This window comes from Cavia porcellus, unplaced genomic scaffold (genome assembly GCF_034190915.1).
Source record: "Cavia porcellus strain 051 isolate PalLab524CR breed Dunkin Hartley unplaced genomic scaffold, mCavPor4.1 scaffold_8, whole genome shotgun sequence".
Classification (NCBI taxonomy): Eukaryota; Metazoa; Chordata; class Mammalia; order Rodentia; family Caviidae; genus Cavia; species Cavia porcellus.
In genome coordinates this window covers 40,124,311-40,147,426 of record NW_026947491.1, presented here as the reverse complement: position 1 = coordinate 40,147,426, position 23,116 = coordinate 40,124,311, and positions in this window count along the sequence as shown.

Genomic DNA, 23,116 nt, shown 5'->3' with positions numbered 1-23,116 from the left:
AAAAAATAGAATCCCTGTATGAACAATATAAGAAACAAACAGAATACATAAAACAGATACAAAGAGAGATACAGGAAATCAAAAGTTCCATTGAAAGTTGTGAAAACAGCCTCAATGAAAGTGAAGATAGAGTTTCAGACTTTGAAGACAAGATTGCAGCTAGTGAACAGGAAAGGAAAGATCTTTTAAAAATAACAAGAATCAGGAAATAACAATTCAATAGCTGCAAGATGATGCAAAGAAAAATGACATAAGATTGATAGGGATAAAGGAAAAAGAAGGGGACAACATAAAGGATGTCAAGAGGATATTTAGAGAAGTAATAGCTGAAAATTTCCCAAACATGAGAATGGAAACTGACATCAGGATCCGCAAAGCATATAGAACTCCAAATAGCCATAACCAAAATAAAACTACACCCAGACATATAATAATCACCATCCCAGAAATCCAATATAAGAATAGAATATTAAAAGCTGTCAGAGAGAAAAGACTTATCAAGGAAAACCTATCAGAATCACAGCAGACTTCTCAGCACAAACAATAAAGTCAAGAAGAGCATGGAGTGAAGTAGTTCAGATCCTAAAGGAAAATGATTTCCAACCTTGACTGATGTACCCTACAAAACTGTCCTTCAAAATGGATGGAGAAATAAGATACTTCCATGACAAAGAACAGTTGAAGAACTTCATGATCACCAAGCCAACCCTGCAAAGAATACTGAAAGACAGATTAGATACACTTAGGAAAAAAAAAACCACTAAGCAAAGCAGACAATTAAACAGAATGGAAAGATAAAGATGCAACAGCAGAAAGATAACATTTCAACTATAAATCAACATATAACAGTTGTGAATATTAATGTAAATGGTCTCACTGCACTAATTAAAAGAAACAGACTGGCAGAATGGATCAAGAAACAACACCCAACCATATGCTGTCTGCAAGAAACCCATCTAACCCAAAAAGATATTCACAAACTGAAAGTCAAAGGATTGAAAACAATACTACATGCAACAGGAACTCCAAAAAAAATCTGGGGTAGCTATTCTGTTTGCCAACAATGTGAACTTTAAACCAATAATGATCAGAAGAGATAAAGAAGGTCATTACATACTGGTTAGGAGAAAACTTCAAGAAGACGAGATAACAATCTTAAATCTATATGCACCAAATGCAGAGCAGTAAATTATATAAAGTAAGTATTAACAGAAGCGAAAAGCCAAATAAGCAATAACACAATTATAACAGGAGACCTTAACACACCGTTGACATCAAGGGACACATCAACCAGACAGAAAACGAGCAATGAAATAACAGAACTGAATCACTGCTGTAAACAAATGGAATTGAGAGAAATACACAGAATGTTCCACCCAACAACATCAGAATACATATTCTTCTCAGCAGTACATGGGTCATTCTCTAAAACAGACCATATATTAGCTCACAGAACATACTGGGCAGATCTGGGGTGCCCTCACCGGCCTCTCTGCGTGTCTGGAGGACTCTGGATATCTCTGCCCAGACTGCTGGAGTTCCCCCAGGCTTCCAGATGCAGTGAAGGGGAGAGGTGGGTTTGAGGCTTCCACATCAGCCTCCCCATTTGGCTTCACTTGGAGAACTGCTGAGCTCCCGATAGGTGGGCTGGCCCACACTATCAGCCTAGCCCAGCCTGTTTAGCTGCCGCGCCTGGCCATAGGTCTGCAGAGGAGGAGCTGGGCAGATCTGGGTGCCCTCACTGGCCTCTCTGGGTGTCTGGAGGACTCTGGATATCTCCGCCCAGACTGCTGGAGTTCCCCCAGGCTTCCAGGTGCAGTGAAGGGGAGAGGTGGGTTTGAGGCTTCCACATCAGCCTCCCCATTCCGGTTATACTTGGAGAATTGCTGAGCTACCGACGGGTGGGCGGGCCCACACTATCAGCCTAGCCCAGCCTGTTTAGCTGCCAAGCCTGGCCATTGGTCTGTAGAGGAGGAGCTGGGCAGATTTGGGGTGCCTGCATTGGCCTCTCCATGTGTCTGGAGGACTGTGGATATCTCTGCAACCAGGGAGGGTCCACAGGTTCCTGAGGCACTGCAGCCTGTGGTGAGTACCCTAACCCTGCTGCGATTGAAGAACTGTGGAGCTTCCAAGGGGCAGGTGGGTGCACAGTGTCCCTGAGGCCCAGCTTGTCTGGGACTGCGGAGTTCTGAGCAGGCAGAGGAGGGCCACTGGTTCTGTAGGCCCAATGGCTTGGGGTAGCGCGGTGCCAGAGTCTCAGTAGCTCCAAACATAGAAGGGGATTTTCAACAGATCCTGAGGAAGCTTTCAAATAACACTTGAAACACAGAAATATAGGAAAATGACAAAACGAAAGACCAAATTACAACCTCAAACCTCCAGCCCATCTCAAGAAACCCTAGGAGCGATGTATATAGAAGAAAATATATCCCATTCACCTCATATATCGGACACAATAGCCACTGAAATTGACAAGCAACTCCAGGAAGCTTTAAAGAAATTCAAACTCGAAATAATCTCCCAGATAAAAGAAGAAATGATAAAAGAAATGAAAGAGATTCTAAATATATCTAAAGATAACACAGATAAAAAATTGGAGGAACTAAACAAAAAGATAGAATCCCTAGACGAGCAATATAAGAAACAAACAGAATACATAATGCAGATGCACAGAGATATACAGGAAATAAAAAACTCCACTGAAAGTTGTAAAAACCGCCTTAATGAAAGTGAAGATAGAATTTCAGACCTTGAAGACAGGATTGCAGCTAGTGAACAGGAAAGGAAAGATCTTTTGAAAATAACAAGGAACCAGGAAACAACAATTCAACAACTGCAAGACGATGCAAAGAAGAATAACATAAGAATGATAGGGATTAATGAAAGAGAGGGAGACAACATGAAGGATGTCAGGAGGATATTTAGAGAAGTAATAGCTGAAAATTTCCCAAGCATGAGATTAGAAACTGACATCAGGATCAGTGAAGCATATAGAACTCCAAACAGTCATAACCAAAATAAAACTACACCCAGACATATAATAGTCACCATCCCAGAAATCCAACACAAGAATAGATTATTAAAAGCTGTCAGAGAGAAAAGACAAATCACTTATAAAGGAAAACCTATCAGAATCACAGCAGACTTCTCAGCACAAACGATAAAGTCAAGAAGAGCATGGAGTGAAGTATTCCAGATCCTAAAGCAAAATGATTTCCAACCAAGACTGATATATCCTGCAAAACTATCATTCAAAATAGATGGTGAAATACGATACTTCCATGACAAAGAACAGCTGAAGAACTTCATGAACACCAAATCAACCCTGCAAAAAATATTGAAAGACAGTTTAGATACACAAAGGAAAAAACCACTAAGCAAAGCAAATAATTAAACAGAACAGAAAGATAAAGATGCAACAGCAGAGAGATAACATTCCTACAATTAACCAGCATTTAACAGTAATAACCATTAATGTAAATGGTCTCAATGCACCAATCAAAAGAAACAGACTAGCAGAATGGATCAAGAAACAAAATCCAACCATATGCTGTTTACAGGAAACCCATCTAACCCAGAAAGATACTCACAGACTGAAAGTCAAAGGATGGAAAACAATTCTTCATGCAGCAGGAATCCAAAAAAAGGCAGGAGTAGCCATTCTGTTTGCAGACAACGTGAACTTTAAACCAACAATGACCATAAAGGACAAAGAAGGTCACTATATTCTCGTAAGGGGAAAACTCCAAGAAGAAGAGATAACTATCTTAAATATATATGCACCAAACTCCAGAGCACCCAGTTATATAAAACAATTATTAACAGAAACGAAAACTCATATTATCAGTAACACAATTGTAACAGGAGACGTTAATACACCACTGACACCAAGGGACAGATCAACCAGACAGAAAATGAGCAAAGAAATAACAGAACTGAATCACACCTGTGAACAAATGGGTTTGATAGACATATACAGAATGTTCCACCCAACAACATCAGAATACACATTCTTCTCAGCAGTACATGGATCATTTTCTAAAATAGACCATATATTAGCTCACAGAACATATTTAAGCAAATGCAAAAGAGTTGAAATCATCCCTTGCATATTATCGGATCATAGCGCTCTGAAATTAGAAATTAATGACAACAGATACTGCAAAAATTCCGCAAACACATGGAAACTGAATAACACACTCTTGAGTAATCAGTGGGTCACAGAAGAAATTAAAGAAGAAATTAAACAATACCTAAAAGAAAATGAAAATGCAGATACAACTTACCGGAATCTGTGGGATGCAATGAAAGCTGTTCTGAGAGGAAAATTTATTGCACTGAGTTCCCACATCAGGAAAACAGAACGAATACAAATAAATAACTTGATGCTAAACCTCAAACAGCTAGAAAAAGAAGAGCAACTCAAGCCCAAAGCCAAAAGAAGAGAGGAAATTATAAAAATCAGAGCAGAAATCAATGCAATAGCGACTAAGAAAACAATCCAAAGAATCAACGAATCAAAAGTTGGTTCTTTGAAAGAATAAATAAAATCGATAAGCCCCTAGCCAACCTTATTAAAAAAAGGGAAGAAAAAGCTCAAATTCATGCAACAAGAAATGAAAAAGGAGAAATCACTACAGACCCAATAGAAATACAGAGGATCATCAACACCTATTTCGAAAACCTCTACTCTCAAAAGTTTGATAACACAGAAGAAATAGACAGATTCTTAGAAGCATATGAAGTACCAAAGCTAGATCAAGACGATATAAAACTGTTGAATAACCCAATCTCTGCTAATGAAATTGAAAATGTAATTAAGTCCTTACCCACCAAGAAGAACCCAGGCCCAGATGGATTCACTGCAGAATTCTACAAGAAATATAAAGAAGACCTAATGCCGACACTCCTCAAACTATTCAATGAAATTGAAAGGGAAGCAATCCTTCCTAAGTCATTCCTGGAAACAAATATTACTCTAGTACCAAAACCTGAGAAAGACCCAACTATAAAAGAGAACTATAGACCGATCTCCCTAATGAACACAGATGCAAAAATCCTCAATAAAATATTGGCAAATAGGATCCAGCAAATCATCAAGAAGATTATACACCATGACCAAGTGGGATTCATCCCAGGAATGCAAGGATGGTTCAACATACGCAAATCAATAAATGTAATCCACCATATCAATAAAGCCAAAAATAAGAATCACATGATTATTTCTATAGATGCAGAGAAAGCCTTCGATAAGGTCCAACACTTATTCATGATAAGAACTTTACAGAAAATTGGAATAAATGGTCTTTACCTCAATATAATAAAGGCCATTTATGACAAACCAACAGCCAGCATCATACTAAATGGCCAAAAATTGAAAGCCTTTACTTTAAAATCGGGCACAAGACAAGGATATCCTTTATCACCACTCCTATTTAATATAGTACTGGAAGTACTAGCCAGAGCAATGAGGCAAGAAAGAGAAATAAAAGGGGAAAGATAGGAAAAGAAAAAGTTAAATTATCATTGTTTGCAGATGACATGATACTCTACATAGAAGAGCCCCTAAACTCCATTGAAATACTCTTAGATACAATAAATAAATTCAGTAATGTGGCTGGATACAAAATCAATACTCAGAAATCAATAGCATTCCTATACACGAACAACAAAATTACAGAGAGGGAAATAAGAGAAACTGGACTATTCACATTAGCAAGCAAAAAAATGAAATATTTAGGAATTATTCTTACGAAAGAAGTGAAAGACTTATACAGTGAAAATTATAATACACTGAAAAAGGAAATTGAAGATGATCTCAGAAAATGGAAAGACATCCCTTGCTCATGTATAGGAAGAACAAACATTGTGAAAATGGCCCTTCTCCCAAAACTGTTATACAGATTCAATGCAATCCCAATAGAAATACCATCAACATACCTTATAGATCTAGAGAAATCACTCCTAAATTTCATCTGGAACCAGAAGAGACCTAGAATTCCAAAGGCAATTCTAAGCAGCAAAGACAAAGCAGGAGGCATCACAATCCCTGACTTGAAGTTATACTACAAAGCAACAGTAGTAAAATCAACATGGTATTGAAATCAAAACAGAGCCGAAGATCAGTGGAATAGATTAGAAGATACAACCACAACTACGAACACACTCAACCACCTTATCTTTGATAAAGGAGCCAAGCAGGTTCACTGGAAGAACGACAGTCTCTTTAATAAATGATGCTGGAAAACCTGGCTCTCCATTTGCCGAAAACTAAAGCTAGACCCATGTCTATCACCATGTACTAAATTAAAATCTAAATGGGTCAAAGATCTGAATATTAAAACAGAAACACTAAATCTATTGGAAGACAAATTAGGTAGAAACCTTGGAGACATAGGAGTAGGTAAAGAATTCATGAACAGGACTCAAACCGCACGGGAAATACTTCCCAGAATCAATACGTGGGACCACTTCTTATTAAAAAGTTTCTGCATGTCAAAAGAAATCTCCAGCATAGTGAAAAGAAAACCCACAAACTGGGAAAAGATTTTAGTGAACTCTCTCTCAGACAAGGGCCTCTTGTCTAAAACATACAAAGAATTAAAGAAACTCAGACCTCCAAAATTCAAAGATCCAATCCAAAAATGGGCATCTGAGATGAATACGCAATTCTCAGATGAAGAAATGCAAATGGCAAATAAATACATGAAAAAATGCTCATCATCATTGGTCATTAGAGAAATGCAAATTAAAACCACACTGAGATACCATCTCACTCCTGAAAGAATGGCCAGGATCAAGAAAACCGACAACAAATGCTGGAGAGGCTGTGGGGAAAAGGAACTCTCCTGCACTGCTGGTGGGAGTGTAGACTGGTACAGCCTTTGTGGAGATCTGTCTGGAGATTTCTCAAAAAGTTGGGACTGGAAATCCCATTTATTCCAGCTATTCCACTTCTAGGCATATTCCCAGAAGAACTGAAAGCATCATACCACAGTGATTTATGTGCACCTATGTTTATAGCAGCACAATTTGTAATCGCCAGATCTTGGAAACAACCCAAGTGTCCATCAACTGAGGAATGGATAAAAAAGTTGTGGTATTTCTATACAATGGAGTATTATTCAGCTATAAAGAAGGATCACATTGAGATATTTATCAATAAATGGGCGCAGCTTGAGACCATACTCATAAGTGAAATAAATCAATCTCGCATGTGTGAATACCGAATAGTTTCCCTAATGTAAGTAATGATTCAAATATATAAAAATATGTGGTAATCATGATTCCCCATTAGGTGGCCTTGAAGCCTTATAAAGTTTTCACTCATTAATTAGAAAGGCTTTATTCTGGGCTTCTTGATATGGAAATATTTGAAGCTAGAGTATATGAAGTTTTATCCAAATATTTCAAGGAAAAAGACACTATGGTAACTACTATTAAGTCGGGTTATATGGTGGTGAAGTACTAGGTTGTTGAAACAGTCATGCTTTGACCTCTATTGTTATATTGTTATGTCCTGTTTTATCTCAATCTCCCCCTTATTGTTTCAAAAAAAATTATTTAGTCATTTCTTATGTTTGTCTTAATTAAAGAAAAAATTCAAAAAAATTAGGATATATAAGTAGTAACTCTTTTCGATTTCCTATTAACTTGTTTTGACGTCCTGTAGTACTCCCACGATCTTGTTTTGACTGATTAGACTCTGTTCCATTCTATATGATAGTATCAAGTTTGAAGACATAGGCAACTACTTTGAAGACAATAAGATTCACTAAGATACCCATTCTGGTTTGACTATTGTCTTCTTTGGAAGTCCTGTAATGTTTACAATGCCTAAGTTTTATTGGTCTTGTTCTCTACTGTTTTGTCCAACTTTATAATATCTAATAAGATAGACAATTCTTTTTAAGGAAACAAGGGACAACGTTGATAACCATTGTTGATAAACTTGTACTCTGTTCTACACCATGTGCTATGTCTATCCTTGGTATTGACTGACAGCTTTGTTTTGCCATATTTGACTGTATTCTCCCCCCCCCCAAGAAAGTAATAAGCACTAAGGAGTAATAAAATCCAAAATGTGTAAATTTTGTTGTAAAAAAGAGAGGGAAAAAAAAAAGAAAAAGAGCTCTAACGGATATAACAGCAAGTGTGTTTGGGGGTGTTAAATAGCTGACTTTATCAATGTTTTTGGAACATTGAACACAGCTGTTTGCAGTCTCCCTGTTTGAATGTCCACCTTGTGTTCTTTGATACTGTGATTTGAGGAACTATTTTCAAGATGATAATATGTAATCTACTAACAGGTGATTTCTTACTGTTATGTTTTTTTTTTGTTTTTTTGTAGTTCTGTATTACATGTACCCTCACACCGCTTTGGCTTGTTTTGTGTTTATCTCTTTTTCCTCTTAAATAAAAAAAAATCAATTGCATTTCTGTACACTAACAACAAAATCACAGAGAGAGAAATAATAGTAGCCACACCCTTCACACTAGCAACTAAAAAAAGAAATATTTAGGAAGTATTCTCATGATAGAAGTGAAAGATCTATATAGAGAAAATTATAATACACTGAAAGAAGAAATTGAATAGGATCTCAGAAAATGGAAAGACATCCCTTGTTCATGGATAGGAAGAATAAATATTGTGAAAATGGCCATTCTCCCAAAACTGTTATACAGATTCAATGCAATCCCAAGAAAAATACCACAACATACCTAATAGATCTAGAGAAATCACTCCTCAAATTCATCTGGAGTGAGAAGAGATCTAGAATAGCAAAGACAGTTCTAAGCAGCAAATGCAAGACAGGAGGCATCACAATCCCTGGCTTGAAGTTACACTACAAAGCAATCATAGTAAAATCAACATGGTACTTGAATCCAAACAGAGCCAAAGATCAATGGAATAGATTATAAGATACAACCACAACTACAAACACACTTAACCACCTTATCTTTGATAAAGGACCCAAACATGCTCACTGGAAGAATGGTAGTCTCTTTAATAAATGGTGTTGGAAGAACTGGCTCTTCATGTGATGAAAACTAAAACTAGATCCATGCTTATCACCATGTACTAAATTAAAATGTAAATGGATCAAAGATCTGAATATTAAAACAGAAACACTAAATCTATTGGAAGACAAATTGGGTAAAAACCTTGAAGACATAGGGTTAGGTAGAGAACTCATGAAGAGGACTCAAACTGCATGGGAAGAACTTTCCAGAATCAATAACTGGGACCACCTCTTATTAAAAAGTTTCTGCATGTCAAAAGAAATCTCCAGCATAGTGAAAAGAAAACCCATAAACTGAGAAAAAATTTTAGTGAACTGTCCCTCAGACAAAGGACTTCTGTGTAAAACATAAAGAATTAAATAAAATCAGACCCCTGAAATTCAAAGACCAAATCCAAAATGGGCATATGAGATGAATACACAGTTCTCAGATGAAGAAATACTAATGGCAAATAAATACATGAAAAAATGTTCATCATCATTATTCATTAGAGAAATGCAAATTAAAACCACACTGAAATTCCATCTCACTCCAGAAAGTATGGCCAGGATCAAGAAAACTACCAACAACAAATGCTGGAGAGGCTGTGGGGAAAAAGGAACTCTCCTGCATTGTTGGTGGGAGTGCAGACTGGTGCAACCATTGTGGAGGTCAGTCTGGTGATTCCTCAAAACACTGGGATTGGAAGTCACATTTGATCCAGCTATTGCACTTCTAGGCATATTCCCAGAAGAACTGAGAACATCATACCACAGTGATATATGTCCTCCCATATTTATAGCAGCACAATTTGTAATAGCCAGATCTTGGAAACAACCTAAGTGTCCATCAGCTGAGGAATGGATAAAAAGTTGTGGTATTTTTATACAATGGAGTACTACTCAGCTATAAAGAATGATCACATTGAGATATTTATAAATAAATGGGTGCAGCCTGAGACCGTACTCATAAGTGAAATAAATCAAACTCACATGTATGAATACTGAATAGTTTCCCTAGTGTAAGAAATGATACAAATACATAAAAGTGTGTGGTAATTATGATTGCCCATTATATTGCTTTGAAGCCTTATAAAGTTTTCACTCATTAATTGGAATGGTTTTATTCTGGGCTGTTTGATTTTATTGTCTGTGATGGTATGAACAGCTATTTTAAGAAAACAAGACATTATAATAGCTAGTGCTGATTTAATATCATCTTGTTTTGAAGTCCCATCAAACTGTTGTTCTGTCTCCATTGATTTGAGCATGTTGTATCTTATTGCATTTCATTATATGTGATACTATAACCAATTTTTTTTGTAGGCAAAGAGATAATATAGAAACCATTGTTCATTTTCTGTTAGCTGGTTCTAAATACCCTGTCAACTTTCATCCACTTGAATAGTTTCACACTGTCTTGATACATTTGATGCTATAGTATATGAAGTTATACTCAAATATTTCAAGGGAAGATACACTACGGTAACTACTATTCAGTTGGGTTATCTTGTGGTGAAACAGTATGTTGCTTAAATTGTTTTGTTTTGACCTATGTGGTTATGTTGTTATGTCCTCTTTTATCTCAGTCTCTCCCTTTTTTAAAAATTTATTTTAAATTATTTTTTAATTAAGGGAAAAACTAAAAAATTAACAGGATATATTATAGCAACTTTTTTGGTTTCCTATTAACTTGATTTGAAGCCCTGTATTGTTCTCAATATCTTGTTTTGACTGATATTACTCTATTCTGTTTTGTTTGATACTATTAAGTTTGAGGGTATAGGCAGCTACTTTGAAGGCTATAAGATTCACTATGATGCCCATTATGGTTTGATTATTCTCTTGTTTTGAAGTCCTGTAATGTCTCCAATGTTTTGGTTTTATTGGTTTTCTTCTGTACTGTTTTGCTCCATTTTATTATACCTGATGATATTCTTTTTAAGGTAGCAAGAGGCATTATGGTAATCCTTGTTGATTACCTTGTATTGTGTTTTTACATCATGTACTATGTCCATCTTTTGTTTTGACTTTCTCTGCTTTGTTTTGTCACAATTGGTTTTATTCTCTTCCAAAAAAAGTAATAAGAACTGTGGGAGTAATAAAACCCAAAATGTTTAATTGTTATTGTAAAAAAGAGAGGAAAAGAAAGTGCTCTAAAGGATACAACTTTAAGTGTGTTTAGGTGTGTAAGACAGATGACCACATTACTAAGTTTTTGCTGAATCATTGAACACAACTGTTTGCAGTCTCACTGTTTGAATGTACACTTTGTATGCTTTAATTTTGTAACTTGAACAACTATTTCTAAGCTGACAATATGAAATCTATTAACTAATGATCTCTTACTGTTTTTTTGAAATTCTGTATTACTTGTACCCTTTTACTGTTTTGTTTTATTTCCTGTTTAAATAAAATAACGTAAAATAAAGTAAAAAAAGAGATATCCTCGGGACCTCATAGATGAGTTCAAAAGGGAAATATTTTTCCAAGTAAAGCAAGATATAAGAAGATTAATGAAAGAGATGCTAAGCACCCCTGAAGCAAACACAGATAGAAGAAGGGAGCAATCCAAACAAAAGAGAGAACCATTTGATTGAAGAATATAAAGAAAATACAGAATACATGAAGGAGATTCAAAGAGATTACAGGGAACAAAAAACTCTATGGAAAGATTGCAAATCTGCTTGAAAGAAACCAGGGATAGATTATCCAAACTGGAGGACAGTTTTGCAATGTGGGATTATGAGAGGAAAAACTTTTTCAAATAACAAGAAAACAAGAAGTAACAATACAAAAGCTAGAAGACAACACGAGGATCTATAACTTGAGAATAATGAATGTGAATGAAGAAGCAGGGGTACAAACAGAGGAACTACAAAGGCTATTCACAGAAATGATTAAGGAAAACTTCCCAAACATAGGAAAAAGAAATGGTATTCTGATATGAGGCATACAGAACTCCTACAACCAAAACAGAGCTACACCCAGGTATATAATAATCAAGATCCCAGAAATTCAATATAAGAACAGAATATTAAAAGCTGTTAGAGGCATGAAACATAAACCTATAAAGGAAGGCCCATTAGAATACCGGGAGACTTCTCAACACAAACCGTCAAGTCAAGAAGAGCCTGGATTGAAATATTCCAAGCCCTGAAAGAAAATAACCTCCAACCCAGATTGATATACCCTGCTAAACTGTATCTAGCAATTAATAGAGAAACAAGATGCTTCCAAGACAAAGAGAAACTTGGGAAATTCACAACCAACAATCCAACTCTACAGAGAATACTGCAAGGCATTCTAGAGAGAGAGAAAAGTACTAGGATTCCAGGAACAGTGGCAGAGAAATCTCAATGAATGGAGCAGAAAACAGAATGAAGAAGATAAATGAACAACTGATGGCAAAAAAAGAGCACAACAGAAATGAGGCAGAGAAGGTTGGTTATAATCTCTAATATAGATGGCCTTGATACACTAAATTAAAAAAAAGAACCACACGTGGATAGATCAGGAGGCAGGGTCCACCGAGATGCTATTTATAGGAAATATAATTAACATGAAAAAGGTACATGGACTGAGAATCAAATATGAGAAAACAATGGTCTTTGTGGCAGAGAACCAAAGAGTAATAGGGGCATCTAGACCAGCATTTGTGGATAGGTTGAAAAGACAGGCTTTAATAGGTAAAGGAAAACAATTAGAGATCAAGTCCAGGAGAGAGAAGGTTTGAAAACACTTAGGTAAATAGCAGCATCCCCCCCCACCCCATTTAAAACCAAGGGTCTTGGTCAGACCCAAAAATGCACAGTGTACTCTGGGGAAGTGAAAGGGGAGGGAGAGTCTTAAAAAAGATGGCAGAAGATATTGTTAATAGTGTATCAGGATTTAAAACCCACATTACTTGCACCACTCTGCTTAGATAGATTTTATTCTTTTTTTGATAGATTTTATTCTGTCTCAGTTGTCTACTTGCATTAGATTTGAGGGCACAGACAGCTATCCCCAAAACATCAGGCTATACACAGGAATCATCTTTAATTTCATATTATCTTAATCTAGAGCACTGTATGGCTTATACTGTTTTATTGTGACTGATCTTAGTTAAATCTGGTTCATTTGATTGCTGTTTGGTATCGACAGATTTTATTCAAAATTGATATGATTGATAGTATCAAGTCTGAGAGTATAGGCAACTACACTGAAGATGATAAGATTCTATGATACACATTCTGGTTTGATAACTGCTTGCTTTTGAAGTTTTATACTATATACAAAATTGTGTTTTTATTAATACTGTTATGGACTGATATATTCAATTATACTGTATGATGATATAGCCAATTCTATTGAAGATAACAAGAGACAATACAGGAACTATGGTAGAACTCCTTGTACAATGGTCTTATATGTCTTCTTCATTTCATGTGTTTATAGGAATATGTTTTATTTTGTCTTGCTTTGTTTTGTTTCTCCCTCTAACATAGAAAGGATAGAAATACATGTTAAGACTCATGCATGTGTAGAATCTATAAACAATTTATGAGAATTGATCTTATGATACATGATGAAATGCACAGATACTTTGAAGAAAAAGAGACACTAAAGTACCCAGTGCTGATCCTGGAGGGTCATAATGTGACACCCAGCAATAGTATTATTCTTTGTTCAGTGTAATATTAGCCTGCTTGGATTTTTCAATCTCAATATAATTGAAGATATGGACAACTGCATGTATGTTTAAGTGTATAGGATTGATAACTATATTAGCAAGTTTTTGTTGGATAGTTGAACAGAACTGGATGCAGTCTCACTGTTTGAATCCCCACGTTATATGCTCCACTTTAGTATCTTGAATAACTATTTGTAAGAGGACAATCTGTAATCATCAACTAGTGATTTCTTACTGCTTATTTTTTCTTTGAAAGTATGTATTGTTTCTACCCATTTCCTGTTTTGTTTAGTCTTTCTTTAAATAAAATTAAAAAAATGACACCACAGTATCCAGTGCTGATCCCAGAGTGTCATGATGTGAAATCCAGCAATACTGTTATTCTTTATTCAGAATGACTTTAGCCTGCTTTAGTTTGTTTAATCCCAACATAAATGAAGATAAGGATAACTGCATGTATGTTTAAGTGTATAGGATTGACAACCATATTACTAAGTTTTTGTTGGGTAGTTGAACAGAACTCTTTGCAGTCTCACTGTTTGAATTCCCACTTTATTTGTTCCACTTTTGTGTCTTGAACAACTATTTATAAAAGCACAGTATGTAAACATTAACTAGTGATTTTTTACTATTTATTTTTTCTTTGATCTTATGTATTATTTCTACCCATTTTTTGCTTTGTTTATTCTTTCTTAAATAAAATTTTAAAAAAAGAAAAAGAAGCAATTAAGTTATCATTATTTGTGGATGTCAGGATACTTTCTTCATGAAACACAGAAGACTCCCAAAACCACATTAAAATAGTTCTAGTTTTAATAACCAAATTTAGTCACATAGCTGGATACAATTCAATACTCAAAAATTAATAATGTTTCTGTACACAAATAAGAAACTCACTGAGAGAGTGATTAGGGAAACCACATCTTTCACAATAGCACAAAAATACTTAGGAATCAATATAACAAAGGAAGTAAAAGATTTTTATATTGAAAACTACAGTACTTTGAAAAAGGAAATTGGGGAGAATATCATAAAATGGGTTCTTGGGTAGGAAGATTCAATATAATGAAAATGGCCAGCCCTCAAAATTTGCTACACAGATTCACTGCAATTTGAATGAAAATATCAGTAGCATGCCACACAGAATTAAAACAATGCTAAAATCCATTTGCAACTAGAAGAGACTTAAAATTGCAAAATTATCCTAGGTAACAAAGCATTGCAGAGTGCATCAGAATCTCTGACTTGAAATTATACCACAAAACTATTGTGACAAAAACAGCATGGTACTGCCAAAAACAGACCTAAGGAAAAATGGTACAAAATAGAAGATTAATAAACAGCTCCAAACACACTTAGTCACTGACCATTTGGGAAATATTACAAAGAATCAACAACTGGGATACCAAAATATTAAAGATTTTTGCACAGCATGAGAAACAAAGTGAAAAGATAAGTCATGCAATGGGAAAAGATTTTGCCATTTGCTCCTCAGACAAAGAACTGATATTTAGAATATGTAACTAGCTCCCAAAAATCATAACTCCAAATTTAAAGACCCAACTAAAAAAATAGGCATCTGATATCAATAGATACTTCTCAAATGAAGAAATACAAATGGCAAATAAATATATATAAAAAATGTTCAGCATCACTGCTCATTCAAGAGATGCAAGTTAAGATAATTCTTAGATTCCATCTCACTCCAGAGAGAATGTCAGTTATCAGGAAATCAACCAATAATAAATGCTAGTGAGATGTGAGGGAAAAAGAAACGCTTTTTCACTCTTGGTGGAAGTGTAGATGGGCAACCACTGTGCATATCAGTGTGAAGATTCCTGAAAAAACTAAAACTACAGGTTCCATTTGACTGAGCTATTCCATTTCTTGGTATCTTCCTGAAAGTGTTAAAAACATTATATGACAGTGTCTTAGTTATTTTTTACTTATTGCTGAGACAAAATACCTGATGTCCAAAGTTAGGAAAGGAAAGGTTTATTTCTTACAGTTTTTGAAGGTTTTAGTCCATCCCCAGTTGGCTCAAAGGCAGGGTGGCATGGTGGGGCCGCAGGTCATAGTGGCTGCAAATAGCAAGGCAGAAACTGGCAAAAGAGAGAGAGAGATGCACACTTTCTTCCTGCCATTACATTATATGCTGGCTCCACCCCTATGTGGGTGTAGCACTAACACCATCAACCCAAGCTCTAGACAATGAACAATCACCACTGCATAATACAAATGCATGAGGCCTGGCGGCCACTGACATAAACCATGACATTCTATCCCTGGATCCCAGGACTCATGTACATCTTTTATAAAAGACATTTAGTCCATCTCTGAGAGTTGCCAAAGTCCTAACATTTTCAGCATTGCTGAGAAGTCCAAGTCCCAAGTCTCCTCCAAGATCTATGGCAAACTCTTAACTGTAATCCCCTGTACAAGTGAAGCAAGGTTAAACATTTCTGAAATGCAAAGGCACAAGATAAACATTACCATTCCAAAAGTTACAAACATAGGAATATAAAGCATTGGAAGCAAAGCAAGTGCAGTATCCAGTAGGGTGAACATTAAGTCCTGGAGTTCCATGCTCAGCATTTGAAGCAATCTGGTTGCAAGCTCCAAAAGGTGATTTCACCCCCACAGCATTTCCAGGGATTTCCCACAGTTTCTCTCTTAAACCCTCTCTGCTCACTTTTTGCAGCTTTCCTAGGATGATCCACATTTCTGGATTTTCCAAGCTCCTGGTGTCTCCACTGCACCTTTGGCTTCACCTTACCTCTTTATAAATTGCCCTCTCAGGGGCACACTGCGTGGCCTCTCAGGCTCTTTGCAATTGAGGTAGAAGCCGTCTTACCCTCAGAATTTGTGCATTTTCCTTGCACCTAAAATCACCAGCATGTGGATGCCACCAAGGTTTGCTGCCAGCTGGAGCAGTAGCCAGGCTTTTCTCTCTCTTGGCTGTAGGGGTCAATTGCCTGGATCACTGGGCTCTATGAACCTGATTGTGAAGAAAAGCTTTTCTATGTTGTCCCCATTCTGGAACCTCATTAGGCCTCTGTCACCATTCTGGATTACTGAGCTCTGCAACTTTTCCCTCTGAGCAAATTCTTTCACTTTTGCAGTTTTGAGGCTGCAAAGGGTGGAGACCCGCTGCTTCCTGGGATGCCCTGTGGCCATCTTTTTTATCTCTGTGTTTCTTCTCAGCAATCAAAATCTCAGTTACATCTTTATAATCCACAGCTTTACTGGAGTTTTCCTTCTGGCCAAACTCACAGGGTTTTAAATTATCCTGCTGTGCTCTTTGGTTTTGATTTGCAGCATAAAGCTGTCTAAAAGCCCCCAACAATAGCCATGCCACAGCCTCAACATTCAACTGTCTTGAAACTTCCTTTGCCATATTAATCAGTCCATCGCCCTTAATCTCAGTCTCAGGCATAGTCTCTAGTATTTATATACCATGAGCAAAATGCAGACAAACTTTCTTCCAAGCCATAACACATCCTTTGGGGAGTCAAACAACCAATGCAGTCCTTCTTCCCCACAGAAACCTCCCAAGCCTGGTCTTTACCATCAGGCCTTTTATCAGCCTTCTGGTATCCTGAGCTCTGACCAGAATCTCCTCTACATAGCAGCCTAAGCTGCTCCAGCTCTATGCATCCAGGCAACATGTACAAACCTTCCCAAACTCTGTCTACAAGCCATTTCCAAAGCCTCTCGAAAAACATGGCCAGGAATAGTCACAGCAATGATCCCACTGCTTGGCGCCAAATTCTGTCTTAGTTATTTTTTACTTGTCACTGAGACAAAATACCTGATGCTCAAAGTTGGGAAAGGAAAGATTTATTTCTCACAGTTTTTGGAGGTTTTAGTCCATACCCAGTTGACTCCAACACAATGTGACATGGCGGGGCCACAGTTCATGATGGCTGCAAACAGCAAGGCAGAAACTGGCAAACGAGAGAGAGGGAGAGAAACAAAGAGAGAGAGAGAAAGTGAGAGAGAGAGAGAGGCACACTTTCTTCCTGCCATTACATTGTATGCTAGCTCCACCTCTATGTGGGTGTAGCACTGACACCATCAATCCAAGCTCTAGACAATGAACTAATCACAAATGCATAATGCAAATGCATGAGGCCTGAGGGCCACCGACATAAACTATGACACACAGCAAGATATATATATACAACCATTTTACCTTGCTATAGTTTGTAATAGCTAAATCTTGAAAACAGCCTAAATGCCCATACACTAATGAATGGAAAAGAATATGTGTTTTTAATACAATGGAGCCAGCAAGAATGTGTTAATCACAGTAGCTTTGTAATATAACTTCATATCTCAGCTTGTGATGCTTCTTGCTTTGGCTTTGTTACCCAGGATTGCTTTGCTTCTCTTGTGGCTCCATATGAATTTTAGGATTATTTAAACTCATTCTGTGGTAAATGTTGTAGGTATTTTGATTGTGATTGTGTTAAATCTATACAGACATGCCTTGAAAGTGACCAAGTTATGGTCCTGTGACTATGTTATTTATTAAATGAATTGATTATTACAGGATATTTACATATAGTATATACGTTATGATATTCAGAACAAAGAAATGGTCAAAGGTAACTCCAACTTAATGACTTTGCTTTTGTTTTCATAATTTACATGCAGTACTGTAATGTATAACAGAGCATAAAACTGTAGTCCTGTATTGTATAGTTCTGTAGTTTACATATCATTTGTGTCTTTATTTAAGCCATTCCTGTCCACTCATTTAGGAGTTTGCAGGCCTGATCTGTCTGTGATAGAGTGATATATTTTTCATTGTAGAGGTTTTTCACTTCCTTAGTATAATTATAGTACTGTTAAAAGCAAGTTATATTGTACAAAAAAAGACATTGAGGCTCTATAAACAAACTGTATAGAACTATACAAAAGTAAAGATGGGTCATAAGTCTGAGTGGTGGATTATAAGTCCAAACAGTTGTTAAAAAGGTAGGTCTTTAAATAAGGAATATTTGTATATCAGTTTTGAAAGTGTGGTCATTTTTATTATATTGCCTTTTTCTATCCATAAATCATTCCATTTTCTGATGTCTTCCTCAATATCCTTTTTCAGAGTGATGATGGAGGCCACTATAAAGTGTCTCTGAGCAGGATTTAAAATCCATCAATTGGCTTTCTATATTCACTTGTGAATCTATCTCAGACCTAGGCTTCTTACTTAGAGAGCTGAAGCACATTCATATTGGTGAATCTCTGTGAATCTCTGGTCCTGGCAGTGGCCTGTGGTGCTGGACATCTCAAAGGGCAAGATAAGGCCACAGCTGAGAACATCTGGTTTTGACTCCAATTTACTAGATAGAGACCTCAGCTGCAGCCATTGCACTCCTGCTGCAATTGTTCAGCCTGGAGATAAGAGTTTTCTTAATTGGCAAAATATGCTACTTGGAGAAATCTTTGAACTGATTCCCAAGATCTTGCTAAGCTGTCACACATGCCTTGGTGTCTCCTTCATATACATATGGGCCACCCAGCAAAAATTCTTGGTCTCAACTCCCAGGGAATCTCAAATTCTGTTAAAGGATTTTAATCCTCCTGGAGCCCTAAAAATCACGCAGTTGTCTCTTTTATTTAAGCCATTTTTCATCCACTCATTTAGGAGGTTGTGGGCCTGACCAGTCTGTAATAGAATGATATAATTTTCATTGTAGAAGTTTTTCACTTCTTTAGTTAGGTTACTTTATAAGTATTTAGTTTTATTGATGTTGGTATGAATGATACTGCTTTCCTAATTTCTTTTGCTGTGAGTTCATTATTAATTTATAGGAATGCTATTGTTTTGTGTTTATTTTGTATTCTGATACATTGCTGAATATGGTTATTAATCCTAGGAGTCCTTTGGTGGAATTTTTTGGGTTTTGTAAGTAGGGACCATATTGTCTGCAACGAATGATACTTTGACTTTATCCTCTCCTATGTACATATCTTTTACTTCTTTCTATTGCCTGATTGCAGTGGTAAACATTTTGAGGACTATGTTGCATAGGAGTGGTGATAGCAGACATTCATGTCTCAATTTTGATTTTAGATGGAAAGCTTTCAGCTTTTCCCTGTTTAATATGATGTTGGCAGTAGGTTGGTCATATGTGGCTTTTACCATATTGAGACAGAAGCTTTCTATACCCATTTTCTTTGGGGTTTTAAAGATTATGAATTAATGTTGGATTTTGTCAAAGACGTTTTCTGGATCTAGAGAGATGGTCATGTGGTTTTTGTCTTTGCTTCTGCTTATGTGATGAATTATATTAATCAGTATGTTAAGCCATCTTTGTACTCCTGGGACAAAGCCTCCTTGGTCATGGGATATGATCTTTTTGATGGTTTGTTGCAGTTTATTTGCCAGTATCTTGTTGATATTTTGCACTTATGTTCATGAGATTAGCCTGTAGTTTTCTTTTTTGGTTGGATTCTTGTCTGATTTTGGTATCAGAGTAATGCTTACGTTTACGAAGGAATTTGGGAGTATTCATCCTTGGAAAGGTATATTCCTGTCTCTAACCCATCACCTTGATCTCTCTGCTTCCTGGCTGCTGGGCACTGCACAGCTTTCCTCTGCTGTGCTTTTCTACCATGTATTTCTGCCTTGGACTGAACCTTTGAAATTGTGAATCAAAATAAATCTCTCCTTTAAACTGCAGGGGTATCTTATTTTAGCAACAGGAAGTGACCAGTACAGTGGCCAAAACACTTTGGTTGCCACTATGGCCTTGGTGTCCATCATTTACTAACCTTGCACTTCACTGTTAAAGGCAGTCTTTTCACCTCTCCTATTTTATAGTCTCATTCCAATCGACAGAGAGGAGATCAATTACATGCAGCTTCTCCTACCATCAAACCTGACCTATAGAGGATGGTCTTCCCTGATGTTCCCAATAATTGTACTGCTCTGCTTGGTATAGCTTTAGCAAAAGAAAGGCCTCCTAAAGGACAGTCAGACTATGAGCACTTTCATCTTAAATAATAATCCCATTTTGACATACATACCATCTTTTCCTTCCTCAGTACTCTGTAAGACAATTGTGACAACTTTGGTTACCTCATTGTTAAAACTCTTCCCTATCCTTGCCAGGGCATACAATTCTAATTATGAGAGAGTGCTGTCATATAAACTTATATAAATTATCCTTTCCCAATGTAACACCTCATTGTGGTTGATACATTGTGTTAACTTGAGAAGTATAGAAGTTTAACTAACTAACTGAGCAGCTTTATGTCCTGGGGTGTAGTAGACTAGCCATTACTGCTCTAGGATGTTGTTCATTGTGTCGGTGTGAAAGAAATTTAACTAAGTGATTCAGCAAGGCACCAAAGTCTGTCCTATGTAAACATCCTCAGTCTGTGCAAGAGGAGGGCACTGAGAGGATACGAGTGCTAATATCACTTGAGGGTGATAGCCTGCTTATAATATAAAGCAGGAAAGAGAGGCTTGCTTTCCTTCTTTTTTGACTCTTGCTGTTTTTTTTCCATCTTCTGCTGGCTTGGACTGTTGCCTATGTTCTGTGCCACCCTGCCTTGGAGCCTGCTGTTTACAGACTGAAACTTCCACAAACGGAGCTAAATTAATCTTTCCTCTCTTAATTTTGAGTGTTGGGTGTTTTGTGCCAGCAATAATAGGAAAGTAACCAAGACACATCCCCCAGAATCTACCCATGTATGTTTCCCATATTCCTAATGGTGTATAGTAACCATATCCTACTTCTCTTCTAAGAAATAAACTATTAATTTTCAAAGGCAAATGCTCTGTAGTTTCTTATTTAGACAGTTCTGAGATCCAGCCTATGTCATTGATCTAGAGACAGTAAGAAAGTTAGGATAGATCTTCAAGAGGATCACTTATCAAGTTTGTACTTCAGGTGAGATATGTTGGTCTAGCTGATGTGAAGGTGATGAATTAATAAGAAGATCAGGGAATGATGGCTATTTTTAGAGTCCTGAGGCTTCAAGACAATCTGAGTTCAAGCTTTTCAAACGTGTCCACCTAAATATATTTGTGAGTTAGAGTTTAATCCCTTCCCTGTCATGGCCTTGATTTAAGCAGTAGAACATCCGCCAGAGGTGTATATTTATATTTTTTTGTGTTCAACCATCTTTTTTATTTAATAAAAACAATTGTATTTACTTAGAAGCATTCAGAATGTCAACAAAACAGCTGCAACTTTATTTTTGCAATTACAGAGTGTATTCAGTTAACAAAGCAACAATTACATTATATAAACTGCATCAGACAATTTAAGATTAAAAACTGCCGTCCCCCATGTATACCTAGTTTGTGTTGTGCACCAACAAGAACCTATAAATTTCCATGCCAATTTACAGCCCCCACACTGCACCAGGTAAGGTTAGTGGCTATTGAAAATACCACCAGGACAGGGCTACCTAAAGACACATTCGGTAGTGTGTAAGTACACACACACACACACACACACACACACACACACACAGACACTGTAAGGTTTAAAAACAAACGTTACACAGCCTTAATTTAAATTTTTTTTGTTCAAAAGGATTGAGTTGTGCACAGGGGGGTTAAATGCTTTATAGACAAGGAAAAACCTGCACCATCACCATCTTCTTCATCTTCCTCCTCTTTGACGTCTTCATCTTTCTCCTCTTGCTTCCCTTTCTTGCTTTTTCCAGCCTTGACAGCTCCCTCTTTCGCTGCATCAGGTTTTCCATTTCTCGGTCGGAGCGATGTCCTTTTCCTACCTTTCCTTCAGTTTAGCAGCCTTCTTCTCAAGGCTGCTTGTCACCGCTGCAGTGCTGTTCCACATTTCTCCCACTTTCTTTGCGACATCACCATGGACAGGTCAGGATGTTCTCCTTTGATTTTTGGACGATCCTCGGAACAGAACAAGAAGAAGGCCGAAGGAGGCCTCTTGGCACATTGCAAATCTTGAGCTTCTTTTTTGTTTCTCTCTTAGGAGGAATGTAAGTTTTTACTTCTCTTTAGTAACAAGGGTTGTCGGCCCTTGTCATGTCTTCAAATGTTCCTTTCTCTTTAGCAGACATGGTCTTCTATGATTAAGTATTTTTGGCGCTCAATCTGGAGCCGCACGGAGAAAACGAGTGTGATACAAAGGAGACAAAGGATGAGGCCTTTAATGTGGGCGTGGGAGAGCTTTACGTGGCAGCGGGTACAAAGGCTCTCAAATAAGAACAAAGAAGTGGGACTATTTTTTATCAGTTTTGGCTGGGGAGGAGATTGGGAGGTGGGCAAAGTGAATATGGATCGCTGATTTGAAGGCGCATCTGCCTGTGTAAACCACGAGGTAGAAAGGTTTACTGGAGTCTGGGGTTGGAGACTCGGGTGGTTGTGAAATCTTGGGATTGGAAAGGGCTCGGCGCATGCGCAAAAGGGGAGTGGGACCTTTATCTCGGAATGAGAATG